Genomic DNA, 19,714 nt, shown 5'->3' with positions numbered 1-19,714 from the left:
ACGGTGGACATCAACTGATGAGCAAAGGGGACAACACATTAAGAAGGGGACGACACGTCAAGACCCTCACAGCAGCTCATGGACCTCAAACATCAATTCACTCCCTCCTTGGACATGCAAGTTGATTCTTCCTCTTACGTAAAGCATTCAGGAAATTTACTTTGATACGGCTTAGAATTAGCTACACCAGGCTCAATAAATGCAAAGTGATGATGGAGAGGAAGTGTTACAACATGCACGCTGCTAACGCAAACTGAAGTCAACAAAAAGGAACTGGATCTCACCGCTGGCACCTCAAAAAGTAACTTTGCCCAAGGCTACTACTTTCAGGTAAGCAATAGGAAGTAGAGCAAAGAAGACAGAATAATATAGATATTATTATGAAGTAAAATATAATTACTACAGATTATTATAATTTAAAATTATAAGGTAAAATTAGTGGTGCAGTGTCATTTGGATCTTGTTCTTTTCAATAGAGAAGGAGTTCACACAGAAGTAAAGAGGACAGATGAGCAGCAAAAATGCTCCTTGGCCCATGGCAACAGGGGAGAAGGAAGGAGACACAGTGAAGGAATGAGTTTGATTTTGAAAGGAGACTGACACCAGACACAGCAGAAACGAACTCAGTAAGGAACAATTTAGTGAAGACATCTGGAACTTCTGTGCTTCCTACCACATACCAGAAAAAACAGGAAATCTCCCGCAAAAAAAAAAAAGAAAAGTCAGGAAATTCTCAAGAGATAAGTGAAATTTTTTGAGTAATTGAACCGTAGTACAGGTTGTGGAGGCCAAGAATTCAAGCATCCAAAGGCACAGGGAAGCACATACCGAGACCAGCCAAAGTTGTCATACTAAGTTGTAACACAAATGCTTAAGCCAGCCTTAATGATTAACTATCAGGAGAAACCCAGGGAGAAATTATCACCTCATTTGCATATCAGGGCATTACTTCTCTTCTTTTGAGCATGCTATTACTGGTCACCATCCAAAAGAGAGATTCTTGAGCTAAATGAACCCTGTGTCTCACTAGGCAGTTCCTAGACTACTTATAATTAAAGGCACCATTAAGCCTTCAAAGAACCAGATGCCAATCCATGTCAAAAGTTACGCAGCTGAACGCGGTCCAATTACGCTGCATTCAAGAGACACATCACATTCCAAATAGATGTAATTTTACAGGAAGCTTTTTCCATATCTTATAATCTTAAGTTCACTTGAGATGCTCTTGCCTGTATTATCCCTTCTTTAGAAAAGACAAGACTGTTCCTAGTTATCTGCCAGCAAGCTTAAGATAGAATAAGTGGCAAACAGAAGAAAAAGCCCATCGAATCACTTATACTGTGGGGAAGCCAATTAAAAAAAAAAAAATTAAAAATAATTAAAAAAAAGGGTAAGTAGAGAAACAATCTCTTCCTCCTCATTTCAAACTTTTTTGGGGGTAGGGGAAGGGTGATATTTTGGGGTTCCTTTTTGCATGCTTATTCAGGGTCTGTACAGCCAAGCTCTTGCTTTTACAGCAAGGGGTCTTGGACAACCTGGTTTGGGTGACAGAATACCCCAAAATATCTTTTTGATTAAGACGTTGATCCAACTTTCCCCTCTGCATTTAAAAGAGAAAAGAAAGTCCAAACTACAAATCAACTCAGAAACAGCCATCATATAAGATACTAAAAATATTATCATCTAAACACAGGAAGGTCAAAAAATAAATTCTTAACTGCTTTCTCAACATAACGCAGAAAGCAAATCTATTCTTAAGCATACACCAAGGCCAGTGAATTTGGGAAAAAGACAGATGGGAGAATATGTAAGAGAATATGTTCCCTGAATACTTCCACAAATAGGCTACCAAAAGTCAAGTGAGATGCTGTGTCACAAGGGATGCAGAAGTCACAGGAGATGCATTGCTTGACAGTCTCCACCAGGAGATCTTCTGGAGCAGATAGAGAAGTCTTTACTACTTGTCACCATAGCACTGCCTCCAGACACTCATCCTATAGTTTTCCCATATTTGCAAACAAAATGACCAGCCTCCCATGGTCACGGAGTGACAGATGCCACTTTCTCAGCCTTTCCCAGCAACATGGTGATGATGACCACAAAGAATTACAGTGATACAAAAACTATTAATGGTCTACGCTGACTACATTCCATTCTCCTACCCTTTCAGCTGCTCCCATAACTTCAAGCTGTTGGCCAGCTTCAATCAAGTTAGAGAAAAAAGAAAAAAACAACAACAACAACAAAAAAAAAGAATCCTAAACCATAATTACTACCCCAAAACTTGAGTGAAATATTAAGGGCTGAATCAAAGAAAGAAAGATAAGTGAACACCAGTGTGGAGTAGACCAAAACACAACACTTGCAGCAGCTACCCAGCATATGGGTTCTCTATGAGTAAACAAATGGGCAATCATCCAGAGTTATGATTTCTCTCGTGGTGAGGGTAGCAACTAGAGATAGCAAGTGGCAAAAGATGTGTCAGGAGGTGAAAGGCACATCTGTAGGAAACCAGGCACCTTCTACTTGCTCTTCAGCAGATGGAGCGTAGAGAACAGATGGAGATCCTCCTTCTGAGGCTTGTGTTTTAGACATTTCTTTTGTGACATCCTGGTTGGTGTCCTCACCAACAGCAAGGCCAATCTTGGTGGTGTAGCCAACAGTAATGTAGCCAGCCACTACTGCTCCAGCCCTAAAGTCACTTCAGCCACTTGGGTTTCCTCACATATACATAGTCTGACAAGCACCAGAGTATCAGCATATTGCTTCCCAAAAACTTCTCAATGAGGAGCAGATGTCCCACAACCAGAGGCCTGAAGACTATGTTCTTGCTCCCCAAATATACAGTGCTCAACCAGCAAATTACACACATAATTACCAACATAAACCTGTCATACTCTGACAAATGCATCCACCCACATTACTCTCCCATTCAATCAAGAAATTGGGACCGTAATTATGTAGAGCAAGGGACTAACAGAAAGATGTACTTCAGTTTAAAACAATGACCTGATTTTTGTCACTTTACTCCAGAAACTAGATCTAAATCATTCATTGCATGTATTTGCTTTGCTATTTTAAAGATTTTTGCCATCTAACACACAGTCTTGTTTGCAGTCAAGTCAGAGCAAAATTGATGAATGCCAACACAGCTGGATCTCAACAGCCCTTCCACTAAACTGCAGTGTAAAAATTAAGGGAGTGCCACAGATTACTAAGAAAAATACAGCAACACACCTGTAGGTTTCCAATCAAAAGTCACTTCATGGAGATGGAAACAATTCCAGGTGCAGAGGAAGCATGCAAAGGGAAGCACACATGGCAGAGTTTGCATCGGTCCAGCTTCTAACCAAGTCACAGCTGCCTTTCTTGCAATGACCCTAACTGGCATTTCCAGCTGTGAGATGGGAAAATCAGCTGACATGAGCATCTTTGCCTACAGTCCCATAAAATGTAGGTTGAAGATGACACAGAGGTCTATCCAAGGCATATATGAAGGGAAAAAAAAAAAAATATATATATATATCCACTCTTCTTTCTTTTCCACATGTTAGGCTAGCTAAAGCAGTCCGCATTCTCCAGTTTCTACCACCAGCATTTATTTATCACCATCCTCAATTCTGAAAGTAAATTCCAAGTGATAATGCACAATCCTCCTGCAAAACTAAACTGAGATGGATGGAGGGCGAGAGGTATAATTTGAGACAGTTTATATTCCTCACAGTACCAAGAACACTGCATTCAGGCGGCAAGAAAGGTCACTAGTAAATTGAAGTCAGCAGAAGGTAACAGAAAAGTTTACAAACAATTTCTCAACAGAAAAAGGAGATAATTTGGGCATTCAGGGAAAAGAGCAAGTCTGGGTATGCAAGAGCCTTCCTCACTCCAGACACATGAGCATACTCATCTTCAGAGGCCCAGAACATCCTATGATGAAGCACACTAGATTTGCATTAGCACCATCAATAGTAGCACCCAGTGTGACAGGAACGTCCTCCTTGGCAAAGCCATACATACCAACAGAGAACAACAGTTTGGAGTTCTCTCTCATCTCCCAGCTGGCTCATTCCTTTTAGTGCAGAAGTCTCGGTAGTCAGGATCTCCCTCCTGCAAAACGCAAAGGATTGCTGCCCTGAGCTGGCTAGACTTAAGCTTTCAGCCTTTTGGCAAATGCTACAGGAGATAAGAAATGTAGAGTTCACTTCTTCCCATCTGAATACTATCATCTGATGAAAACAGTTTCTATAGTAAAGGAGAAACTCTTTTGTTGGAAGAACATGATAGAGATCTGCGTTGCATGTCATCACAGAATACCAGGTTGGAAGGGACTTTAAGGATCATCTGGTCCAACCTTTCTTAGCAAAACCATAGTCTAGACAAGATGGCCCAGCACCCTGTCCAGCTGAATCAGCAGATAATTCACACTGACAGCACTGCGTCATTGACTTAGTCCAAACTCCAGTTGGGACTTTCATGCTGAGGCCAAAGAAGAGAAAGGGAAGATATGAAGAACCTCAATCTCAACAGGACAGGCTGAATCTCATCCTACCTTCCTTTCTTGCTTTGGACATAGACACACTTGCCACAAAACAATTCAGGATCTCTAAAACAAAGATAGTCACTGTGCTACTTTGCATATACAGGTTCTTTTACATCACCATTTCTTTGGTTCGGCTTCCAGGGGAAGACAGGACATACACTAAGTATCATGAATGTCAGGCCATTCAGCTATTTTGGTTCAGGAAGACTAAGGGAAATGCCCTAACCGTCCAACTTCCAGAATAGTATCTTGAAAAAAAAGTCACATTCCCCTTCAACTGAAGAGTCTCCAAGTCCATTTTGCTCAACACATGGCTTAGCAGTGATAAAACCACACGTTTCTACACTGTGTAGCACTGAGTACTGTAGAGCAACATGTTCTCAAAGCCAATAGTGGTTGAGCATCCCTGCTCATATCCCCTACAAAATGCTTCCTGCCATGATAACCCCCGCTCCCCTACTCTGCATCCCCACAACGACACTGTCACAATCTCTCCACATCCTCCATATATTTCCATGGATGCTTCCCCTCCGCAGCTTCAAGCCCCATCCACATCTCAAATGGTTCTCCAAAGCATCTTCCCAAATAGCAGAGAGGCAGCAAGCAGCATACATGAGTAATCTACACCTGGACACATACTACCTAGTTGACTGGACGATAGAAAATAAAATAAAATAAAAAAAATCGCTGAATTTTCCTGTGTTTATCTTGACAACATTGAGATGAACGTCAAATGATTGTTGTGGTTTAATCTGGCAGGCAGCTAAAACCACCACACAGCCATTCACTCAATTCCCTGCCCCCAGTGGGATGGAGGACATGATCAGGGTGGAAAAAAAAAAAAAAAAAAGATAAAACTCATGGGTTGAGATAAAGACAGTTTAATATGACAGAAAAGGAAGATAATAACAACAACAACAACAATAATAGAATACACAAAACAAGTGATTCACAGCACAATGGCATACCACCCACAGACAACCGAAGCCCAGCTGGTTCCCAAACCACAACATCAGGCCCTGGCCAGCTTCCTCCAAGTTACATACTGCGCATGACATCATATGGTATGGAATATCCCTTTGGACAGTTGGGGTCAGCTGTCCTGGCCATGTCCCATCCCAGCTTCTTGTGCACCCCCAGCCTCCTCACTGGTAGAGCAGTGTGAAAAGCTGAATAGTCCTTGACTTGGTGTTAACATTGCCCAGCAGCAACCAAAATATCAGTGTGTTATCAACATTATTCTCATCCTCTATCCAAAACACAGCACTATACCAACTACTAGTAAGAAAATTAACTCTATCCCAGCTGAAACCAGGAAGGTGTCAACCCCTTATTCTATACCATCCATGTCATGCCCAGGACCCACACTTCCCAATACATTCCAATTAATCACCACCACTTGTCCAGTCTTTTGATATACATGCACAGATATCATTCCCTTAGCCTATGGGCCATCCCTCTAAAATGTCAGCTGAGTTCATTTTATCCACGACTTCGGGCTCCATCTGTCATAACAGTCTTCCAGGGCAGGAAAGATGGTGCGTGCTGTTGGATTGTTACATGCTGAAGTCAATTCTGTTTCCATCACTGCTGCACTTTGCTCGGTTTCATCAAAGTTCATTCTTCATTAATCTAGGTGATTCTTACTGTAATATCGTTGATATGGCATATAGCAAGTGGAGTAGTGATGATAAACAGTGGCAGGGTTATATAGCAAATAATTTAATACAATTTAAATCATTGGCTATTCTCACCCAAAATCAAATCCCCTTAAGGTACACATCAGACTTCCCCATCCTTCTGCGTCACCCACCAAGTGCACCCAGGTCCTTGAGTGAAAGCAGGGATGGGTTTGCCTTTGCCTGAGGCAGGGATAACCCCGACTGCCTTCCCTTCCATATTCTTTATGCGCACTATGGGGACTTTATCCCCTTCAGCAGCACATGGGAGTTTTGATTAGGCAGGGCCAGCTCGATTGGCAGATCCCTTAACGTTGACTAACCAGGCAACCTTTGCTAAATGTGTATCCCAATGTTTGAAGGTCCCACCACCCATTGCTCTCGGTGTAGTCTTTAGCAGTCCATTGTGTCATTCGATTATTTTTCACTGGTGCACTCAATGCCATGCTCTTTGGCCCAGCTATCTATGAGTCCTTATTTGCTTCATGAACACGTTCATTGACGGTTGGGTAGAGGAGAAAAGCCCAAATCAGCGAACTGTACTCTTTTCTCTGATGTGATTAACTCAGCCAACCTACTGAAGTGAAGAGGCAGAAAGACAGCAACAGGAGAAAGCCTTAAAGGAAGTGAGAGACTTCAGACTAACAAAAAAAATTCCACTTCTGAAAACAACTTAATAGCACTCATCTGTTCTCACTTTCATACCCATGCCCCAAACACTGTATTTGTATTTAATTTTCTGGTTCACCAAGTAGAAAAATAAGCCATTCCTCAGGCTTCCAGCTTTATTTATGCACTTGGTTAGGACTGAGCTGAACACTCAAACCTGTCATTGAAGGTTTCAGGTGCTCCTAGTTCAGGTTTGCACTCACCACGTAGCAAAGCATCAGCGATGGAAGCTTTGCACTCCACATCACAGACGACAGCAGTGCCCAGAAGAAACCATCTTCCACCCTACCACACCAACCAAGGTCCTACCACGTGGCCGCCACTCACCGTCTTCAGCTGGGGTGCAAGCAAGATTAATTCCACCCAAGCAAGAGTAGCAAGCTGCCTCATCGGGCTAAGATTACATCTCATCTATCAAAAATTTAAGTCACTTTTTTATTTTTGGTAGGTTTTATTTTGAACAAACCAGGCTTTTAAACTGGCTCACCAGATACCAGCACACCAATGCCAACATGTTGGATAGGGTTGAAGTCCATGGTTCCACTTAAAAGAGAGCAAAGCCCTGATTTTATTGGCTTAAAACAATGCAAAAACTCATCTTTGGTCTGCAGCTCCATGATGCATTAGCTCTGACAAGCGAGATAAGTCAAGACCTCCCCACACTGCTCCCTCCCCACCCCACACCACGGCTGGCTCTCCGCTCTCTTGCTAACACAGGAGCCAGCAGCTCATGCTGTAAATCAGATCAATGAAACATTCAGTTAAAAATAACAGCCAAGAACTCCTCCATTGCAGGAGAGCCTTTAGTATTACAAATGATGAAAGCACGTTTCTAAAAAAAGCAAGCTGAGTTGAGAGCGATTTCTGAGAAGGTGGCAAAAAACCAGCACCAAGCCCAGCCAAGCAGAACAAGGGCTGGACTGCTCCAAGCATTGCTGGGTCACCAGAATAACCCTGATAGTGGGGAAAACGGGTCTCAACACCCCCAACTAGTGGCTACCTAGATCAAAAATATTGCCTGGCTCCCATCCTGGACCTGGGTGGGGAGAACACCACCATGTTCTGCTTGTGAGGTAGTTCTTGGGTATCTCCTAGCTCAGCGGGCTGCGTTATTTCTGCCTCGTAGCTGGGAGACAGGGGAAGATGTTGGGATGCAGCTTCTGGGGTCAAGAAATGGCATCCTTGTGCTGAGCACAAGCATTTGGCTTGTGGTGCTTAATGAAACTGTGCGAGAACAGAGAAGAGACACCCCTGAATTTTTTTACAACTGTTTTTATGATTGATGCTGGGAATATGAGGAACTTGGGGGGTGGGTTTTTGGGTTTGGGGTTTTTTTGCCCCTTTTCATCTGATCTAAGCACTTTTCATCCATGCACTTATTCGGTAAATAAACGGCTGTCTTCATCCTGCAATGCAGACAGCTGTCCCCACACCTGGACCAGATCAGGGCTTCACTCACAACAGCCAGGTCCATCTGCAACAGCCTCTGGCTCACAGCTTCCCCACGGACACCGCAGCATCTCACCTCCTGTTTCCAACGCCGGGACGCAATCCCACTACAGCAACTGCAGCTTTTAATGCCTTTTACGAACGTCTAATTCACCCTGTATTAATCCCTCAGAGCAGCTACTCCTTCATTTTGCCTGTGGAGACACCAAGCTAAAATATTCGTCGGGTTAAACACAAAAACCTACAGCTCTAGGCAGTTGTTCAGGACAGAGGAGTTGCTGTTATGTAGTTCTCTGATATAGTACAGCAATATAACACTGTTCTTGCAATAAAAGTGCAGAATGAGCTTCTAAAGATGCTTTTCTAAACTAGAAGTTTCTAAGTGACTTTAGGTTTCATGATAAGCTCTTTTTGCTTACTTACCACTTTTTCTCTTTTTTTTAATTTTTGTTTTGTTTTGTGGGGGGCAACAGAGGCTGTTCTTTCTTCAGCTCAACATTAAATTAGAGGGACCCAAAAATATATTGAAAATGCACTCTTAAGGCATGGCACATGCCATATTTCAAACAAATGCAGCTGAACATTTCCAAACTATCAACATCTATTTCAGCAAAGGGTTTTGCTTACTTTAGACATTCACACAACTTCTAAAAAGTCAAATCTCTTCCAAGAATTTTAACTCAGTTGCATGGACAAACTCCCCAGCACAGGAAGGTGCCAACAACCCCAGAGTCCACATCTCTGTAGTCTTCCTAGGCTCCAGAGGATTTCCTAAATCTGTTTGTGTAGGACATCAGACTTCCTCAGGACCGAATGTCCTGAAACTTCCTTGCTGTGAGCTGGGCTTTGCTTCCAGCCTCTCAATTGGATCTGATGCCGATCATCTTCTCCTCACTTCCATTTAATCTCCAGTAAATCTGAAGTTATCCAAGTCAGGAACCAACCTATATTCTACAGCAATGCTCAAACTCAGTGATTACCAGCTGGACCTTCAACAGCAGGACACATATATGTGCAGCTCTACTCTGTCTACACGAAGGGAAGAAGTTTCTGATGTGGTGTTCAAGCTCAGTCCCTTCTCCATCATCCCCATGGCATTCTGCCATACACTTCCATCAAACTCCAGCTTCAGTCCACCATGGCACAATACAGCTCATTATTTTAGGGAGACCCTTTGGACACAGTGTCTCAGCTGACTCTTCCAGACTATGTCCAGATATCCCCAGAAATCTTTAGCAATGAAAGAGCAAACCATGGAGGTGTGCATTAACACGTGTACATCACTCACATGTCAGCCACAACAAATCACAAACACTGAAAAAGACCCAATACGCACTATTTTATTTGACCTTTGACTATGATTGGAGCCAAAGCAAGGTGATTCCAGCCCATTAATATTCCCACCTCAGCCAGCATGTGCAGACTAAAGAACCTGAGACCTCAAACCTTGAAGGTAAGTGTACAACAGCATCAAATCCCCTGCCTTGTTTTGCTTTAAATAAGCAGGAGGGAGGTGCTGACGCTGAAGCGATGCTTTGCAATTCAGGCAATTTCTGTTCAATCGCCAGGCTTGTATAAACTCTGTAATGCAGCACTGTGTATCTGGGAGAATTAAAGACAAGGCAGAGGGATCTCACGTGCCTCCGAAGCATCCTCGTGCTGCAAAAACGCATAGGAAAGACTCTTGGTTTAATGGGGTGTTGTTCTCTTTCAGTAGAGCACAGCAAGAAATGGCCTCGCATCATTTTAATTTTTAATCTTCAAGTAGATTAAATTTAAAAAAAAAAAAATCACAAATGTAAAAAATTACAACAATGATAATCAAGGTGGCAAGAAACTGGGAGTTATCCTGAACAGGTTCATACCATTGATCAAGGTATTTCTTTGGATCAGCCTGCTGCAGTAGGTAGATTACCACATAGCTGCACTGTGCACATAAAATGTGTTTACATACATAAATCTTAGTAAAGTGGCTTCTTATTTTGATGCAAAACCAGAAAGAATTATATGTTGCATTAAACATTTTCTTCTCTGTCCTCTCCTTACCCATCTGAAAGATCAATTAAAGTGCTTTTGCATAAAGCAAAGAGAGGCGCTTTCCAAAAATAAAGAAATAAATAATGATTCCACTCTTTGCTTTTAATATGATCTCCAAAGAAAACAAGCATAACAACTTAAAAGATTCCCACAGTGAAAAAGAAGAAAATGCGGAAGGTTTAATCATCCACTTACGAGGTAACAAAGTAGATTTCTCAAGTCTTACGTCTCTGGCAAAATTTAAAGCACTTCTACACAAATATTAGTAACATGCTGCAGCAAGCTGAATAGTTTCCCCTGCCCTCACACAGCAATACGTGCAAGTCCCTCCCTTGCACTCGCATACACTCATTTGCTGTTTCCATCACTTTTCTATTTGCAAATACAAGGAATTGTGCCGTTGATTTTAACACCTTCCTCCTCTTATGAAGGTCTTGCTGCCCTGCATATATCAGCAATCTCTCTGTCCAACTACACTGCAACATCTGGAGGCATCAGCACGAGCTCTCTGCACGCTAACGAGTAATGTGACTGATGGTCAAAAGCCTCAGCACTGGGAGCATCACAAAGTTCAACTGGTCTCCCAGTTACCAACCATAACAGGACTTGGAGAAAAAGAGAGAGATCATCCCATCAAGCAAACTCAAGACCTACTTTCTTCTCCCTCAGGCTGCCCTGTATCATGGCTTTGCAAGGCAGGGGAAGAACTGCTCCCATGAAAAACTCATCTTAGTTTCTAAGGATGAAATTTTTTACAAGGAGGGTGGTGAGACACTGGCACAGGTTGCCCAGAGAGGTGGTAGATGTCCCATCCATGGAAACATTCAAGGTCAGGCTGGATGGAGCTCTGAGCAACCTGATCTAGTTGAAGACATCCCTGCTCACTGCAGCAGGGCTGGACTAGATGACTTTTAAAGGTCCCTTCCAACACAAACTATTCCATGACTCTTAGCTCTCCAGAGAGCAGCAAACCATTACACCATCATGTCAAGATGAACCCAGAGGACCTTTCCAAGGCTGTGTTGATGGACAACAATTTGGTAGAATTACATCTCCTCCTTCCCACAGCATCCGTGAAGCGCTCAAGCGCTCTTCTACTTTGCCCAGCCCATGCCAAGACATTGGGCTGACTTCCAGCAATGCAGTCTGGAAAGGAAATCTCAGCTCCAGGCAAAGCTGTGATAGGGGACAATAGTCATCGTCACACCCAAATGCAAAAGAGCTGATAGGAGAGAGAAACCACTGCCCTACTCAATTGAAACAGGAGGAAAATAAATTGCAATATGAAAAAAAAAACAATCAATCAATCAACACACACCATCACCAACAACAAAAAACCTGCAACAAATGATGAGGCTTTGGGCAACCTGGTCTAGTGGAGGGTGTCCCTACCCATGGCGGGGGGGTTGGAACTAGATGATCTTTAAGGTCCCTTCCAACCCAAACCATTCTATGATTCTATGATTCTAAATAAAAACAAAAGTTAAGAGGGGAATAATTAATTTAGGCAGTATGCAGTGCCCGTACTCTACCTGAATTGTTTAAGTAGAAGGTTCATGGTTTAATCAGAACCACCGTAAAAAGAAAAGGTAGGGTGAGAAGTACAAGATTTATCTTGAGTAAACGAAATAGGTTTCTCAGTAAGGCATTTTCATTTAAAACAGAAAAAAAATATGTTGCAGTTTGTCAACTGACCAGTAAGGGGAGTTGGTGCCTAGAGCTTTGAGTCAACCACCCATACGCAGTTTTGGGTGGTGAAAACTCGAATAAACAATTCTGTGGTAGTGACATTGAGATAACATTGATGACTGTCAGAAGATGCTAGAGGAAGATGGACAGAGATCACTATGTCCAGAAAACCCACTAACGTGGAGAAGGGAGAGGAATTGAGAGATACTACAGGAGAAAAAAAGTCCTGTTTTTTGCCAGGAAACAGGTCTTTATCTCCCTGCAAGACTTAATGGAGAGCATGTGATGGAGAGCACTTAGAAGGGGAAAGGCAAAGGACAAATGAAATCAAGTCAACATGGAGCTTGGGATAAAAGAAAAAATAAGTTAAATCTCAATGAACTTCTGAGTATGATATTCTGATGGTACCATGTTTCCCAGAAAAGACTTGGGCCAATTCCTCTGATGGCCCTGAGGAGACTTCTAGGAAGGTGCCGTATACCTAGGAGAAGGCTTCAGAAAACAAGGGCTAATCAGACTCCTTACCACTGAGCTCCAGCACTAGAAACAAACAGGGGGGAAAAAGAATAAAAATAAAGATTTATTAAAAAAAAAAAAAGCTCAAAATCTGAGTGGGTTTTAATAATACTATACAGTATCTAAAGAAAAATACCAGCAGTAGGAACTCATTAAGCATTGTATGGGGAAAAGCAGCAAAATCACTCCTGCGTCTATAGCCATGCTGGGCTCGTCAACAGAAATGGGGCTGCCACTGGCTACGGGGCCACGGGGAGGAGCACTCAAACACGTTCCTCTTTCCTCTTAATCTCATTAACCTCGTATTTACTCTGTTGTTGGTGATTACTCAGGATGTTAACAGGCATACTTTCTGCATGCTATTTACTGCATGTTACAAATCTGTTTAGCTCTGTGTACGAAACGGGGCTGGAACATGCCAGTTCTACCCATGCTATGGAAAAGGGAGGAAGAGAAATAAAATCTTTTTTAAGGACTTGTTTCAAAGATCATGATTTCTTGCATAAGAATTAAGTGCAAGATAACCAACTGATTCAGAAAGATACATAAAACCATTCCTTTTTTCTAATTCTAGAATACTTTCTGAAGTATTCTATGGAAGAGGAACAGACACACAAACCAAAAATACCCAAGAAAAGACTTATTTCCTACTATTAAGCTGAAGTACATGAAACAACTGTTCTAGCCACGATACAAATTATCGTAACGGTATTCCAGGTGGGAAAAACAGATGTAGTTTAAGAAAACTATTTCTGCTGATAAAAAACTCTAAAGGTTTTACAAATACAGTCCGTTACGCCTTGAAAAATGAAACCTTCACTGACCATCTGTTCCTCACAGAGAGCGCCCATTAACACTCGCTTTGGCCAGAAAACCCGACTCAAAGTCAACGCACTGCGAGAAGGGACCATCCCAGAGCTTAATGAAGCAGCCAAGTCAGGCAAGATCAGCTGTCAGGGGAAGCATTTGGATGGAGGTTGCCCAATATCAACCAGTTAAAACAAGGAAACCACCGCAAGAGCAGAAGACGCCATCCAGAGGTGAACATCTGCAAGCATTGAGCCTGCAACATACCCGCACACCCACTCCAGAGGCTGGGTCAACAAAATACAGCATCACCTCCAATGAGTTCAAGGGATATGGAGAAAAACAACCAAACCAAACCAAACTAAAGAACCTGAAACAGGAAGGATTATCGCAGAAAGAAAACAGCAAAAAGTATCTCACCCACAATTTTATTCCCTTGTGTTGTGGAGCCACTTGTTCGGCACTAGGAAGCAATAGCCCAACGGACCCAAGGCACGTCTCAGCAGTATCGTCTCTGTTCAAGAAAAAGAGGAAAAAAAAATAAAAATCAGAAGTGAAAAGTTCATACAGGTGTTTATCTGCTCTGTTGCTCCCAGTTTGAAGTGCAGGCATTCCCAAGACTGAGGTTGAGCTGTATCTTTAGATTCAACTGCCTTTGGGATTTTCAACACCCTGTGAATTTGTTAAAGAAAAATATATATATTAGGCAAGCTTTGCTTTTGGCCTACACAGTATCTCTTGACAATGTAACACACACATAAAAAAAACCCCAACACTCCTTCCCTTTAATTTCAGGGTGCATACATTAGGGGATGCCCAGTGAAATACAGCAAGTAATTTTCATTTTCTGCAATTTGTGATTTCACATGACTCTCATTTTCCCCTGCTTAGCGATCTCCTATTTTACATTCAGTCTTAGCCAGTTAAGCAGGATCCATCAGCATTTTTCCTACTTTTCTTACAAAAAGAAAGCCCGTCCAACTAAAGAGATTGCTGAGCTAGAACCACACCACTGGGACAACCAAGTGGAGCCAGCGCTGGAAGAGGTCTCAGCACAGAAAAGCAAAACCTTCACCAGGGTGGTGTAACACAAAGCTGCACAGAGGACTCACTCTTTTGTAACAGAAGCCAATCTGTTAATAAAGCAAAGTTAGCAGAAGACTGAAAAATCATTATAGTATAATTGATTTTTACCTAAAAATACATAGAAATAGGAAAAAATAAATCACTGCTTTTGGGAAGATTATCCCTGCAAGAGTGGATGCGCATATGTTTGCGTATAGAGCAACAGGCAGAGATAGCATACCTATATAGACAGATATACAACTGCGTATTTTAGAACAGCATCCGTAAAGATCCGATACCTCGGGTAACTCTGGAGACTCTAGTTAATAATGTAATAAACCTATTTCACACACACACATTTTAACAACTGAATTTTTCCATCCCAAATTTGGAAACTAATGCTTTAAAAGGAATTTAACAAGTTTTTAATGCAGTTTATTATACTTTAACAAAAAGTAAAATGAAAACAAGAAAAGGAACAGCTTAGGCCACTCAGGTAGAGGCACTTTTACACTGTGTAAAGGTAAGGATGTAGAAGTATTATGCTCTTTTTACAGTAACTATTCCTCAAAGAAAGTATTTTAATCAAACTGCTGAAAATTTTGGTTGGTTGGTTTGTTTTAAGCAGGAGGAGCATCATCATGCAGGACTCAATCTTATCATCAAAGCTTTCTTATCCCTCCTTGTGATGGGATGGTGGAGAAAGTCAAATTACATGGGACTGGAGAGAGCAGCAAAGGATGCTGAAGGACCTCCTGCCCTGAGTTTTCATACCCTCAGAGAAACCACACAATTACCCTTTGCTCTTCTTTGATGAGCACAATCTATTTCAACACCAGCAAAAGCCAACAGCAGAAGCTCCAACACATGAAACTCCGCCACAACCACAGGCTGGGCGGAGAATGGATTGAGAGCAGCCCTGAGGTGAAGGACTTGGGGGTATTGATTGTTGAGAAGCTCAACAGGAGCCAGCAGTGTGCGCTTGCAGCCCAGAAAGCCAACCGTGTCCTGGGCTGCATCAAAAGCAGCGTGACCAGCAGGTTGAGGGAGGGGATCCTGCCCCTCTACTCTGCTCTGGTGAGACCCCACCTGCAGTACTGCGTCCAGCTCTGGGGGCCCCGGTACAGGAGAGACATGGAGCTGTTGGAGTGAGTCCAGAGGAGGCCACGAAGCTGATCAGAGGGCTGGAGCACCTCTGCTATGAGGACAGGCTGAGAGAGTTGGGATTGTTCAGCCTGGAGATCTAATTGTGGCCTTCCAGTACCTGAAGGGGCCTACAGAAAAGATGGTGAGGGACTGTTCACAAGAGCATGGAGTGATAGGACGAGGAGTAATGGGTTTAAGCTGAAGGAGGGTCGATTTAGATTAGACGTTAGAAAGAAATTCTTCCCTGGGAGGGTGGTGAGGCACTGGAACAGGTTGCCCAGAGGAGCTGTGGATGCCCCATCCCTGGAAGTGTTCAAGGCCAGGGTGGATGGGCCTTTGGGCAACCTGGTCTAGTGGAGGGTGTCCCTGCCCATGGCAGGGGGCTGGAACTAGATGATCTTTGAGGTGCCTTCCAACCCAAACCATTCTGTGATTCTACGATTCCTTCTACAAACCCCATTTCTCCTGTAACACACTAAGGAGGCATTGATATCACTGTCTACTGGTTCAGATCTACACGCTGGCAATGAAACAGAAAGTCTATGTATCAACATTCCGCAGTCTTGGAGTCTTTTTTTTCTGGGTTTTGTAGGTTTATTTTGGTGGGGTTTTTTAACTCTATTAGAAAACTGTATCAGCAGAGGTAACTTTGGTGTACAGCTAAAATACACACCAAGCTGCTCTAGTGCCGGGACTGCACTTTCCCCTTCTCTAACGCACAGCACATCTCAGCGCGTTCAGAGGTCCCAGCAAAGCGCAAGCAAGCAGCCCTACCATCACGTACCCAGGAAAGTCACTCCCTGACCACCTTCCATCTGCTACCAAGTTCCCATAATTCACAAAAAGAGCAAAACTGAATACGTTAGAGAGACCAGTGCTGGCAGCTGCAGTTAACTATTTTCATCTGATCGATTATTCCCTCCATTTATAAAAAAAAAAAACAACCAACACCCTAATATTCGCGGGGGGGGGAGTCTGAAATCTTGTCTCTAGCAATCTCACATGGAATAATCCAGCTCCAAATGAAAACAGCATTGTCTGTCCAGCACACAGAGTCCAGCACTGAAATCTCAGGATGCTCATGGCTCCTAAGAGTTTCTGTCACCTTCATGTAGCCTGGATCAAGCTTTTTTTAAACCGCCTCTACAAGCAAAAAAAAAAAAAAAAAAAAAAAAAAAAATCAGTAAACGTTTTAATTGTTCAGGACAAGCTAAGCCATCCCATCCTGCCAGGTGGGGATTTAGGTCCTTCAGCACAGAAACCTGGTGGCCCAGTTTTACAGAAGTATCAATATTATGCCCATCTCTGAGCCCCCAATGGTGCAGGCAGCCCCAGGAGGATGAAAACCAATAACAAAGTTATCAATACGCACTACATCACGCATGAGACTTCTTGCTGACCCCTCTTCTCCTTATTTCATCCTCCCACCCTTCCCATCCCACGTATCTAGCTGTTTTCTTCTCCAAGTCTATCTTGTCAGGCGGTTTCTCCGCAGCAGAATCTCTCCTCATACTGGACACCATCAAGGAATGCAAGAGGGACATGATCTTTGGTTGGCAACCACAGGAACAACCCCGTTATAGGGAGGAATTAATGACAACTCTCCCTACCTGCAAGGTTTTTTTGATTTTATTTTTTTTTCTAAGTCATCATATATATAACTCACATGATGTCAGTAGAGGAATATCACGCTAAAGATCTGGAACGTAAGGGGCGGGTTTTCCTCGTTTCTATGGTTATAAGCAATTTTAATGACCAACCTAAATAAAAAAGCTGGAAGAGAGAGAAAGTAGGCAGGAGCGAGGTAGGCGTTTAATTTTGATTGACAAGACACAGCATAACTAGTTAAGATCTGTCAAATGCCTGCTGAGGATCACAAATCCTCAGCACATTGTACGGAAGACAGAATTAGTCTAAATGCAGAGCTTCACAAAAACGCTTCTTACCTGGCGAGATCAGAGTTCACCATTTCAGGTTCCCCACACAAAGCAGCTGATATCATAACTACCAAAGGAGCCAAGGTAGGGACAGAAAAGATATATATTTTTTATTATTTGTGATATTGTTGAATCCTACCATGCTACAGTGTCTCAACTTCTGTCCCTGGCCTATATATAGATTTATATTTATTCATTTGTGTAGATTTATACACACGCACACATAAAAGACAGCATTCCCAAGATTGTTAACTGCAATAACAAACTATTTGAAAGGTATCATCAACAGCATCAATTCGGAATCACATCTGCACCACATTAAATGATGTATAAACACAGAGTAAGGAGACAGTTCCTGCGTTAAAGACTTTAAAATGGGAGATTGAACGCAGAAAGAGTCAAATCTAGATTGGATTGGAAACATCAGAAAATGCAGAGACAATCTGGAGACACAGAAACACTGCCATGACAGTCGGCTGTGAGGTTCCCTGAAGATATACCACCAAAAAAACCAAAGTGTGGAGAAAATTAAGAGCATCCCTATAAATGTCCATGGGTGATGTCATCAAGAAGGGAGAAGAATGGAGTGACAGAGACTTGGAGCATTTCAAAGTCAGGAACAGAGATTCATGGCCTTGGAGGGAAGAGTCAACATCTCAATGAGATTCAAGGCAGCACAAGAAGGGCGCTGGAGGACGTAACCAGCAGCTTGTGTTTAATGCCACAGAGATGCAGGATGCAGCAAAGGGCCAGCACAAAGAAGATTCAAGACATGCCTGAACCATGCTAGGGAGATGTTTTTCTTGTATTTGCTCAGCAGTGTTGAGATGCTTAGCAGGACAGGGTGATCTTCGGAGGGCTACACGCTCATGAGAGCACTTTAGAGACCACCACCTTCTGAGTTCCTATGTACTTTCTTTCAATGTTTTAGAGAGCTCTACTATTTTATCAAATCTGTTTGACTTTGAAGGAGGGAAAAACTAGGCAAGAAAGGATAGGGTTATGAAAGAGGGAAGTCAACAGCTCCTGAGATGCCTGCCAACAGGATCTGCACTTAAACCAGGCAGTTTTGGCAGAGAACACTCTCAAAATTTGATATTTAGAAGTCTTATGGTGTTGGAACATATAATTAAAGGACACAAATGAACTAAGAGTTGATCAACACATACTTGTGCCAAAGTCGGGAGAATGCATTCCCACAAAGTCTCAGACGCCTGGTTCTTCCATGCTACATCCGAACAAAACCCAAAACTCACAAGTTGCCTCAGTTACTGCCAGTTTCCAACCCTAGAGCAACATATTTATTGTGATACAAACTTTTTTCCCCCCAACAATGTCCAGGCTTTGCAATATGAGAATAATGAAAACGCCTACAAATTAGATTTCTTGAAGAACTACAGCACTTGCTCCTCAAGAAGTGGAATAAATGGAAGAATTCCAATCCATTTTCTAACTGATCACCTCATTGGGGCAAGTCTACCGAACTCTCTTAAAACTCTCAATCTGCAAGTAATTAAACCAAACCTGTATGAAATTTATTCATTCAGCAGTTATACCCCGAACAAGCACAGTAGCACTCACACGGTAAGTTACCTCTTACTCACTAACAGTATCTAAAAATTCATTATCCAAAACTTGGCAGAATCGGGAACAGATTCTTCAATTTCAACCAAAAATTTCAATGACTTTGTAAGAAGTCAACCAAGACTTCTAAAAAGCTAATGTCAGTGTAACATACAATGAGGAAAACCAAGCTCCAGGACACATTCTCCCACCGTTCCATCAGGCACATTGGCTTCACTCAAATCCAACCACGGCCCATGATGATTTGATGAGGTGTACAAGTCCAACACACACCTCAGCACAAGTTATTTAAGTCCCTGAGAAACCACATGCAAGGGATAAAAGTATTGCAGATGCAGTCTTCCAGCCTTCCTACCCAACGTCCAGGGATATTGTAATGGTCCACAGGCAAAAAAACATTTGGTTAACTCCGTCCAGGAAACATCTATTGAATTAAACATCACTAGTACATAGTAACTGCTTGATAACTATGGTTATAATCTAGTTATGGGGGATGTGTGAGAGAAGGGAAGGACCTGAACTCTTGCTAGTGTTCAAGTCATCAAGAACATCTTAAATACATCATTTAATAATGAGACAAAGAGACACCACAAGTC

The 19,714-nt window shown here is 42.4% G+C and overlaps 1 protein-coding gene across 8 annotated transcripts in view; it reads right to left on the bottom strand.

The window, feature by feature from the left end:
• Positions 1–19,714, bottom strand: part of TSNARE1 (t-SNARE domain containing 1) — a 500,132-nt gene that overhangs the window by 468,333 nt on the left and 12,085 nt on the right. For 3 of the 8 annotated variants that reach the window (XM_075743200.1, XM_075743198.1, XM_075743204.1), the window contains exon 2: positions 13,807–13,898. The exons of 3 other annotated variants lie outside the window; for them this stretch is intronic. The gene's annotated coding sequence lies outside the window, so the exon portion shown is untranslated. The remainder of the gene's footprint in view (positions 1–13,806; positions 13,899–19,714) is intronic. 2 more of the 8 variants (XM_075743201.1, XM_075743199.1) reach the window with 1 other exon arrangement.

This window comes from Balearica regulorum, chromosome 2, assembly GCF_011004875.1.
Source record: "Balearica regulorum gibbericeps isolate bBalReg1 chromosome 2, bBalReg1.pri, whole genome shotgun sequence".
Lineage (NCBI taxonomy): Eukaryota > Metazoa > Chordata > Aves > Gruiformes > Gruidae > Balearica > Balearica regulorum.
Note: the sequence above shows the minus strand (reverse complement) of the source record. Positions and strands in the feature narration are given on the sequence as shown.